The sequence below is a fragment of the Passer domesticus genome, chromosome 2 (assembly GCF_036417665.1).
Source record: "Passer domesticus isolate bPasDom1 chromosome 2, bPasDom1.hap1, whole genome shotgun sequence".
NCBI lineage: Eukaryota > Metazoa > Chordata > Aves > Passeriformes > Passeridae > Passer > Passer domesticus.
The window spans coordinates 70,894,139-70,905,369 of NC_087475.1; the positions used below are offsets into that span (position 1 = coordinate 70,894,139).

The 11,231-nt window shown below is 44.4% G+C and overlaps 1 long non-coding RNA gene across 2 annotated transcripts; it reads right to left on the bottom strand.

Annotated features, from left to right (window-relative positions):
* Positions 1-1,343: 1,343 nt before the first annotated feature.
* Positions 1,344-6,833, bottom strand: LOC135295505 (uncharacterized). Of its 2 annotated transcripts, none has more exons than XR_010357626.1 (3): positions 5,957-6,833; positions 3,941-4,343; positions 1,344-1,606 (listed from the first exon to the last, which is right to left on the bottom strand). It is a non-coding gene; the product is annotated as an uncharacterized LOC135295505 (long non-coding RNA). The 2 variants fall into 2 exon arrangements; XR_010357625.1 differs by lacking the exon at positions 5,957-6,833 and adding an exon at positions 4,527-4,675.
* Between the last annotated feature and the right edge of the window lie 4,398 nt (positions 6,834-11,231).

The window sequence follows — 11,231 nt, forward strand, 5'->3', positions numbered from 1 at the left end:
GCTCCTCCCGGGCAGCGGAACACGCCTTGCGGGTGCCGTGGTTTAATCCCGGGTGGGCAAACCAAGCCCTGCATAGCTGCTTGCTCAATCCTCCCTGGATGCGCAAAATCCGGTCCCCACTGCCGCCCAAGCAGTGATTAACCTCTCCTACTCCCTCAAGCCTGAAAAGGGTAGGAAATCTTGAAAAACCTTGGAAAATAATATCTGTGCTTGCAGAATATGCACAATGATGGAAAGTTAGCGCAGAATTAGCAATACAATTAATAATTAACACCCAAAAGGTGTTAACGAAATTCCCACCACAGAAAAATTGTCCGAAGTCACATCCTGCACAATCCTGAAGACTTCTTGGAGAGTAGTAAGATTTCCATCCCCTCTACTTCCCATCTTGCTGTCTGTGTGCAGCACATGTGCACTCAGAGGCAAATTAAAGTCAGCACCGGCAGAGCTGCTGCAGACCTGCTCCATTGTTCACATCAGGGACACAGCCTGCTGCACCTCGCCACCTCCCACTGCCATTAGAAACAGACATGCCTCATTTCCCCTGAGGTTTTATAAAAACGTCTGCTGTACATCCCGTTGGAAGTCAGGCTGATCAAATGAAGGGACAAGATCAGGACATGGGGAAAGGCTCACAAATTGTGGATTCTAACCTTGTCCTGCCACACCTGTACATCACTTCCATTTTTTCTACTTGCAGAAGGATAAGAGCAAGGGAGCCCTTTTTGTCTGCAGTCTAATGAGGTCCCAGGAAAAGCAGCTTTAGGCTGTGTAGAAGCACAGTCTGCAGCTCTGCAGGGGAGACCTAAACATTTTGTGGAGGCCTGTGCTTGTGGGTTCTTCTTTAAGCAGCAGATGTGTGACCCATGGGTGAGCAGCGCGTGCCGCACCTCTGGCTTCAGCAGCCCCTGACACTCTGCCTCCCCTGCCTGCTGCACACACAAATGTGCCACTGGAAAAGTTATGAGCTTTTTATTGTCACTTGTGGAGCGAGATACTGAGCCATCGAAGTGCTTATTCATTCCTGGTTATCTGATTGTCGTAATGTTTCCAAACTGCCCGTTGAAGGTAAGAGATAAACTGCAGCCAGCCTCAGACTGAGAGGCGCCTTTGACGTAGCCAGGTTTTTTTCACCTGGGGATGATATATTATTTATTGACTCACACAGGGTCACCTGGAAATACTTCATGCAGGGAATCGAAAGGGAAGAGTAAATAGTAAAATCAAAGGCTGTCAGGACCTCCTCTTGCCAGTGGGGTGGGTTTTTTTCTGCTTGGTGGCTCTGCTTCTTAGAGGGAAGGGAGACTCCTGTGCCCTCTGTCACTCCAAGATGAACAAATGCAGCACGGACAAAAACAAGCAACTGTTTATTGATTTCTCAAAGAATTCTGTTTCCTTGTTTTCATAATCTTCCTCTTTTTACACCAGCTTAGAGGTGCCAAACTACTTGAAGGAGTGAAATGCAGGGATCAGATCAGGGATGGCGGGGAGATCCAACTTTATTGCCAAAGGAGATCCAGCAGGAGAGAATGTTGCTGTTCTGTAGATTTTCCAGGTTTGCTCTCTAAAAACTGTTCCAAATCCATCCCATGAAACAGCATTTGCACTGTAAAATGAAAAAAAAAAAAAAAAAAAAAGGTTTTCCCGAGGCTCAGGGGAGTGGTGTATGCACAGAGCATTCAGAGATAACAATTTTCTGAACAAATCTTTGATGTTAGCCTTTCAGCATATAATTTCAATGGGAGACAGGAGAGACATCCATCTGCTAAAGGGAATATTTGCCTCTTCCTTTCTGCATGCAGCTTTGCTGTTGCTATGGTCACATATTGTTATAATTGTCTTTTATTAAGGAGACTCTCCCTTAAAGACTTTTCTACCCAATGCATCCTACCAGCTCTCTGGTTCATGAATACATGTTTACCTATTTAGCCTGCCCAATGATGGCATTTTTAAGTCCTCAGGGTATTTGGTTTCCAAGCACTGATAGAATTAATAGAAAAGTTCCCAGCATGATCATGATTTCCTCAAGTCAAAGTCAAATAGAAAAAGGTGGTATCAGATATTTTTATGTCCCTTTATGAAAAAAAAAGTGAAGATTTTTGCTTTTTATCAATCAGAGATCAAGAATAATAAGCTGAAGTAGATTAATTAGTGTAATTTGTCTGCTTGGATAGAATGGCTTGTCTGCCTTCTGACACAATTTTGTCTCACCTGTTTTTCAATGGCCTGCAGTTGACATACATATGGATTCTATAATTTCCCTGGAGTCATCACTGTGCTGGGGAAAGTGTGTTATTTTCAAAAGTAAATTTCTCTGCAGCAAAACCTCGCTGTGCACCAGGCTGGGTGTGAGCAGTGATGCCAGGGCCCTCTGCACAGGAACCACAGGAGTTTGTGACATGACTTGTTCCAGTGCCTCACCTCTCACAGCTGAGAATTTCTTCTTTATATTTGGCCTGAATTTCCCTCTTTTAGTTTAAAACTGTTAACCATTGTCCTATAAATGACCCCATGGATGGTATCTAATTGGAGCAGACCCATATTGGGCTTTTCTTCACGTGCCCTCCAAGATGGGAAGTTAATTGTTGGTAACTACTTATTTCCTTCTTTGGTCTGAGCACACAGAGAGGTTGAGCTGGCAGTGTCCCCTCCATGGTGAGCGTAAAATGTTGGCTGAGTTCAGTCTGACCTGGCAGAGGGACAGAGCTTTCAAAGAAAATTGTGTCTCTATAAAAGTCATGGAAGTGCATATAGCCAGACAGAGACAAGGACCCTTTTAAGCAACTTTTCTGAGCAAACAGCTGTAGCTGAGCTTGTGGCTTGTCAGACACTGAGGAACCAGCACAAGTGAGAGCTCTTGTGAACCCTCCAGACAAAAGCAGAGCTGGAGCCAGGCTTATTGCCATTGATGCTGGAATCATCACAAGGCAGGTCTGTAGGCAAGCGGGCTGTGGGAGGCACAGGGCAGAGCACAGTTCCTGAAGCAGCTCCAAATGTGTCCCACAACCACTTTGCCTCCTTTGCCGGGTTAACCCCAGCTCAGTCAGGGTGAAATGCAGCACACTGGTCCAGAGGAACAGAAAGCAGCATCACCCTGTAGCAAGGCAATGCTGCTGATGGCTCTGCTGGACAGGGCATGAGTGCTGCTGGGTGGTCAGCACTGCAAACAATAGCAAATCCTAAGGCAGCAAACCCAGCTCCACAGCCGTGTCTCGCTGCTCCTGACAGGTGATGCCCAGGTGAATGAATGGGAACTGTTTTACAGGCCAGGTGTCCCCTGTACCACGGCTGAAGGGAACTTATACCCCTTCAAATAGGTCTGGTCTCTGTCCAGCTCAGCATGTCTGTGCCCCCATGGTCCAGTCAAAGCACTCAGCACTGGTGCTGAGGCACCTTGCCATGCTGGGGGACTGACTGCAGGCAGGGCCCCTCTGAGCTGCATCACCATGGCAATCTCTGCTCTGGCCTCATCCTTCTGGGTCACCCAGCACACAGCTCTTTTTATGTCTCTCATCCTCCTGCCCAGTTCTCCGTGGTATAGTCAGCCTCCATGGTCCCCCTGAGCTGTAGCTGCTGCCACAAGCCCCATATTTAGCAGGAGTACCCATTCTTGCTTTTGCTACACTCGTTTGCCACAGTTTGCTGTGCAGCTCTGGGAGCTGCGCTGGGGCTGCTTGGGCACCACAGTGATTACAACTGATCACTTGTATTAAATAGTGGGACTGTGGAGCCAGGACCAGGGGCCAGGATCCAGTGCCTTTAATGATTGGGAGTTTTGTGCTCAGAGGCTGCTGTGAGGGTAAAATGCTAAAGAGTTGCTGACATTTTGGTGGCATTGCAAGGATTTGCTTACTTTCAGGGAAAATGGGAAAGAAGGAAAGGGAAAAACAGGCGATCAAGTGGCAAAGATGAAATGGCCACTTTTCAAAAAGAAACTCACCCTTTGTTTTCCTGAGGTGAAGAAGTGGAAGGGCAGGTTGATGGGGTTGCATTCCTCCTCCTAATCCTCAGCATTCCTGAGTTCAAGGAGCACTGCCAGACCCTTGGCAGCAGAGCAGCTCCAAGAGTGCATCTCAGTCCCCTGTTCAACTGTGTGATTATTTGCAACTACTGTGTGTAAATCCAGCAGCTGGAGTATGATGGGAGTTACCTGATCCAGCTCTCGAGCAGTTCTCAAAGTATTTGGAAGAGCCCTGCTAGTCACTAAACCAGGATGGCACAAGGATGATGGTGAGGTCATAGGAGCAGCCTTACCAAGCCAACCCAGGACCCTGTCCCCAGCAGATGGCTGAAGAGAAGAGGAGGCTATTTTAGTCTTGTTGAAGTTGTGTTGATGATCATCTCTGGCAGAAAAAAACAACAAAAGTGGTTCAAGGGAAAGTAGAAGCACCAAGCAAGTGTATTGAGAAATTTCAAAAATACCTGCTCTATTGCACAGTGATCTATGGCTTAGGGACCTAAGACACCCCAGTGAATTTCATCTCCTTGAGGATGTCCAAAACATATGTGAACCCATGCACATTTACCTTACATCCATGAAGTCCTCTCACAGAGAACATCACAGATCTAAATGCTGTGCAACTCCATAAATTCTACACTGTATAAAAATAAATCTCATTTTGTTTTCCTTGAAATTGCGGCCTGCTAGTTTTGTATGAGTTGCTCCCATATTAGAAAAGACTGATGGGTCGTTTCTTCACCTTCTTCCTGTTGTTTGTAATTTATAACCTGCCAGAATAACTTCCTGTCTTTTGGGGAGCTAAAGAGTTCTCTCTACCTGTTGTTTTTTTTTTTTCCACACACAGAAGCCTTTCTGTACCTTTGTTCACCTTTGTCAGCTTTCTCCATATCTTTCCAGCCATAAAGTAATATGCCTTGTCACCTGTCAATAGCACTGTGTAAATGCTAAGTAAGGCCAACATGTGCCAATCATTAAGCTCAGGGGAAATCTTTGGAGGCATTTGTATCCCACTGAGGTGGATTCAGAGCAAACAGACACAAGCTGGGACCAGAGAGTGGAAGGTGAAAAATCTGCAGCACCAGAGACCGAGCAAATTCTCATACCTACAGAAACAAAACGTTCTCAAACAGCTGATAACAAGTGCAAAATTCTGTGTACTGAACACAGGACGCTGCCTGCTGAATCCCTGGAGGGAGATGTCTGAAATGTTGGAAGGGCTGGACATATCCTTAGACTAAAAAACCACACTTCTGTGTCTCCCTTGAACCAAGCAATGGTCACAGCCTGAGTCAAAGACTTAAGCCACTGTGCAGTATCCAGCTGTGTGCAGTGAACTGCAAAGAGTCTGTGCTGGCAGGTACAGGACAATGCAAAATTTAAGTATTTGTCTTATTATCACATAGAGCCTTGGTTATACATGGAAAAGTCTCCAGATATGTGGGGTCTGGTGTTCATTTAATGTGGCAGCCTGGATCCTAACTTCAGGTCCCCCTAGATTCTTAGCACAGTCCTTGGAACAGTGACCTTCTTCTTTAATGTCCATCACTGAAACATATAGCTATAAAAACTGACACAAATCAGAGTCCCTTTTTTCCCCCCTAGAGCTAGAGGTGACATCTGCTGCTCAGGGTGATTTTGCAGACCCCATGTGCTGGTGACACCAGAATTAATGAACTACAGACAGAGCCCTCACAGCCCCTTCCTCTAATACTTTCCCTGGGTTTTCCTGCCCAGCTCTGTGGCTAGCGCACACCCTGAGGATGGAGAAGTGAGTCCAGTCCCTGCCTCAACAAGTTTCAATCCACATCTGCATCTTCCCAGAAGTCTGTATTGCCTGCTGTGCAGGTAGTCAGGGTACCTAAGAAGGGAGAAGAATACAAAATACAGTTCTAGGTCACCTGAGCATTTTAGAGGGGAAAGAGCCTTCTTTGGGTGATGCCTTTTCTGCCTTAAAATCACAAGCCAAACAAGATTAAAATGATAAAAAGCAGTTACCATTTATTGAAGGTCCTTCAGGTGCACTTGTGGCAGAGTGCCCCCATGACAAAGAGCTTTGGAATTTTCATAAGTTTAGGAAATTATCATAACTGACAAGAATCCCCAGTTAGAAGTACAGTTAATGAAGAAATTCCCCTCTTGGTCTGGCCCCCTGCTGAAGCCTCCCACATTGCTTCTAGCCCCACACTGTTTATGTCTAAACCCATGGAAAAGTGACATGGCCTTGCTTCACAGAAGAAGCAAGATTAGAATAGGATTCCAGGAATGTGTTTGTCTAGCAAAATACTGGAGTTAGCTTAAGAAACTATATATAATAATAGTCTACAGAGCTACAGATATGTGAAAAATATATAAAAAGTAAAAATCTTCTGGCATCATAGGAGTGACTTTTTTGACCTGTTGCAGACATCTGCTCTAAGCAGAGCCCAGCTGTGCTGCAGGTGAGACTGCTTCTCTTCATGCATTTGCAGCTAAACCCAAAACTGTGTGGTTGTGTCTCTGTGTGATGAATATTGAGGCTTACTGACAAAAGTGTAGGCACTGTTGCCTTGAAAATGTGTTGCTAAGAAGAAGCTGAAAAATGTGAAATACAGGCAGCAAAGGAAAACACAAGCAGTGCTGTGGAAGGAAGGAAGAGGCTGTTACTCATAGCTCCCTAGCATTAGATAATGCAAGGTTTAAAACCTGGCTTTCAGGAAGATCCCAGAGCCATTTTTATTTGAAGGGTATGAACATTTATAGAGCTCTACATATTTTAGTGAGCCATGTAAACACTAGCTAATTAATCTAAGTAACAGAATAAAGCAAGTTAAACCATTTATCTCCTCAGAGATAAACCAGTCAGCAGAGTTTAAAAAAATCAGGTCCCTAGTAGAATGGTTATTTAAAAGGGGAAATGTTTACAGTGCTTAATTTATTTCTTCAGATTAAAGAAATTTCCTGATATTCCTGCAACAGATGAGCACAGAATAAAAGGAAATTCATTTGGAAAGCATGTTTTTCCCTCCAGTGTTACACCAACATCAGCCCTTGTTTTCAGAAGCATTGTTTTTTATCAGCTGGCGTAAGCACCTGGAAAACTGGAGTCCTAATTTCAGTGATTGCTCCTTCAGCTCTGATCTTCCTCTTTCATATGCACACAAATGAAGACTTTAACTATGTGCATAAGATATTCTGATGCTGAAATTGGGTTCAGCTGCTTTCCTGCTCCCCCAACTCGCTGTGCTTAAGCTAAATGAAGAGGTCTTTCCCAGAGTTGAATTCACCCAAGTCCCCAGACATTGTCTGAGAACTGGGCATTTATTTTCCTTGCAGCCTTCCAGTCTCTCTCCTGAGCTCATGAGCAAGAGCACAAACCAGAGCTGGCTGTGTTAACTGGGGGCCACATCTCCCACTGCCTTTGCAAACCCACACCTGGCCTCTGGCAGGACCTTACATATCTGAATAAAGGTTTTGAGGATGTAGCCATATAAACTAATGTAAATACTACATAAAAAATAATCTTCACTGTGGAGGAGGAAGCAATGCAACTTTATGAGTGGGAAGGTCAAGGAGTGTTATCTGCTATTACCCGTGAGTTTTGTGGTCTCCATTCACAGTTGATCCATTTGCTGTTCTATTGACACTGGCTTGGGATGGAGGAAACTCACGCTGAAATCAGATTGCCTGTCAAGATCCTGACAAAGGAAGGAAAGGGCCCTTGATTACAAGGGACCTGATCTGGCATTCCTCGCAGATTTCCCTGTCCCTCAGCAGGGCTTGCTGCCCTTTTGCTGGCTGCCTCAGGTGCTTCAGGCTGGCAGCAGGTGTCTGCTGTAACTGGCAGACTGGCTGCCATCACCACGCTTGGAAAATTTCTACTGCAAAACGTTTCAGAAGAGAGCTCATCATGAATGACAGCATTGTCCTTGCTGGGTCCTCTTGGTCCCCTCAACCAAAGTATGACCAGTGTTATTCTTCATAAAAAGAAGAATTGTTGTCCATCTAACAGTAGAACACCTTTACATACCATTATAGACCCATTACATGAGGATATAAATACATGCAGACACACACCAGATTATACACCAGGAGCAACCTGCTTACACAGTAAAGTTGGATTTTTTTTAAACAGTTGTTTTTCAAAAAATTATGATAAGGTACTTTGTAAACCATGGGGCAAAAATCCTACAATCTATAAATCTAAAAAATAAAAAGTAGAAATTAAGAAGAAGGGCAAAATTTGCACAGGATACACAGATGATTTTAAAGATACTTTTCTTTGGAAAGTAGCAATTTAACAGCACTGCTGAGTTGAAGGACATTCACTGGCACAGAACAAAGCACTCATGATTATATTCTTTCTCTTCAGCTCAGTTTTGCAATTTTTTCTCTCACGGGGTCTGAAAGAAAACTACATTTGTCTCCATTATGCCCATGAATCAGAGACTGGAACATGGTCTTCCATATTTTCATTACAGAAGTTATAGGAAGACTAAACCTGTTCCTTGTGATTATTTCCGCTCCTGGTTTAAAATGCAGCAGTAGGGAATTCTCTGCCAGTGCAGAGACAACCAGGAATACTGGGCCACAGTGAGGATTGAATGAACAGCCCACCAGGAGAGAGGCTTTGCCCCTGCAAAGAGTTTTCTGGGCTTAGGGCAGATAAACTTTCCCATTGACGTAGGCTGGTGTGTGCCTGCACACACACAGCGCCAGCCAAAGCCTCAGGGACTTTTGCCACCGCGCTGTTAATCATTATCCAAGGCCAGCCGTACTCTTTGAGATCTCTGACCTGTTTTGCAGCCCTGAAGGGGTTTATTGCAGCCAGCACAGCCTTGGCCAGTGTTTGGATTGCGTGCTGACAGGCAGCCAGCTGGCCCCGGTTCAGAGCCCCGCCACACAGAGCCTTGCACGGCCGCGCGTTTGCGCTTCTTGGGAAAAGGGAGCAACTCCTGCTTCCATCAGCCAAGGGGGAGCGGGCAGTCCCAGGGACACAGGGTGAAGAGGAAGCAACCAGGTGAATTTCCCTTGGGTGATAATGAGGTCATGTGGATGTGGTATCTGCAAGAACGTGGATTCAGGACTGAAAAGCAGTCAGGTTACAGGGGATGGTGCAAGGAGAGGCCCTGCCTTGAGTGAACTGTGCCAAACACAAGAAATCTCCAAAGCCCCAAATCCTACAATATTCATACTCACAGAAAAGATTTGTCCCACAGGTCTTTAAGTAATTTATAATTTTTTTTTCAGGACTCTGGAAGCTCTTCCTGAGTCTTTTATGACTTGCTGAAGCCTTGAACTTCAGCAAGAACTTCATTCAAGCTTGAATTAATTCAAGAATTTAAGTGTTGTTCTATTCTCTCCTAAATTGTAGATATTTTAAAACAAAGAGGAATCAGAACCATTTTGTCAAACATTTTGGTTAGCCAGTATCCTTCTGAATCCTGTGAGTCATTTCTGGTTGGTGGGTCTCAGGGTAGTCGTCTGCTTCCAATCTCATGAAAGTGTCACATTTAAAAAATCCATAAAGAAGTAGAATTAGGAATTTAAACCAAATAACCTTGCTACTGAAAAGACAATAGATACTCTTCAAAGATGCCTTCCAAACCAAACCATCCCATGGGTCTGTGAGTCTACAATAAGTGCATGATCATGCAGTCACTTGGGGAAGTAAGAGGGCATAAATGAAGAAAACAGTTTCTTCTTTTCAGGCGCAGAAACTCATTAAAATCCCCTTCACCAATTCTAAGGAATGGCACCAGCCATGTTATGTGGGAGATAGATCAATGGAGTTTCTCTGGTTCAGGAGGCTAAGCCCTTGCAGAAAAATGTGCTGTAATCAGGATGGAATCCTTCTTTCTTCAAAACATGTAAAGGTGTGACTTTCATGGGACCAGAAAAGGGCTGTATTAATTTTTCTTTTTGGCACGTGTTGAAGACCAGTACAATTTTGAGTCTCCTCTGTTGGCTCGCCAGTTCAAATCCCTGCACTTTGCAGAAATGACAGTTCTGTGCAGGAGCTTGAAACTAAGGGGACAAGGAAAGTTGCATACAATTGACAAAAGTCTTTTCATCACTTACAGCCAGCTCTCTGGGTGCATACTCCCAAAATCCTTTGAAATTTTGGGGACTGAATTACGTTGGGTGCATCTCTTGTCTTCTTCAGTCTTATCCAGGAGTTTGCAGTGAGCAAATTTGACTCATTAGGGAAAAAGATCATAATTCATTTGTAGTTCTATTCCATTTTACCAACTACATCACAGGCAGTAATCTTTAAGGTATAAAATATATATTTATTTGGATATATATATATTTTTTTTTTTTTTCAGCAAAGGGCTATTTTTGTGCAGTCAATAAGGTATGAAGGCACTGTGTGTTCAGGAAAGAACAGTTTAGGGCAATTAGGTTTTGTTTTTTGAATGCAAGAACAAAGCTCACTTCAAGCAGCTCTCTGCTCTATGGCTTCTCTGACGCCTAAGAAAAAGCAGCATGTGTCCAGTGGGGACACATAGGTTACAAAACCTTACCCCAGCTGTCCCTGAAGCTGTCTTTAGCTCTTGAAGAAAGAGCTTCTTGATGTGTGGGATGAGTGTGCACTGAAGGTGTTGACTGCAATGTACTCTCTGTGTAGTGTATTTGGGGTCTTCCTGAAGGCTAGAAGATGATTTACACTGTGCTGGACACCTCAGGGTATAGATGAAGCAGGTTTGCTCTTCCCTTGATACAGATCTGTGAGGAGGCAGTGATGCAACTGATGACATTTGTTAGCAGAGGGCATAGTGCAGAAGAACACAAATGAGAAGTATAGAAGTGGAAAAGTTAGAAAGAGAGTAAAAGAAACAGAGGAAAGCATAAGGGTTAACTTTGGTAGTAGTTTTCTTAGAATGGGGATGGAGAGAAGAGCTGAAAACAGAGAAATTAAGAACAGTCAGCAGTCTCCAGCTGTCTAATTTATAGGGCCCATATAATCCCTTAGTCACACAGCACTTTCGTTTTCCAGGAGTCCCAAGTCATGGTGCAGCAGACACCCATGCTGTGGCTGCACAGGCTCATGCAGGATGCCTCTTGTGCCTGCTGTAGGGTGCAGCCCTCTGGACACCTCTGCAGACCCAGCACGGTCAGCACCACCCTTTGTCTCATGGTCAGAAGACAAGCTGCAGGTGTGTCCAGTCCAGGATTTGGACCTATTTAAATTAAGTTTTCCAAACCTCTTGCTCTGTGTGCAGATCTTTGTGCATGCGTTGTCATTCAGTACACAGAATTTTTTGTGCAGGTGGTTTAATATAATGTTGTA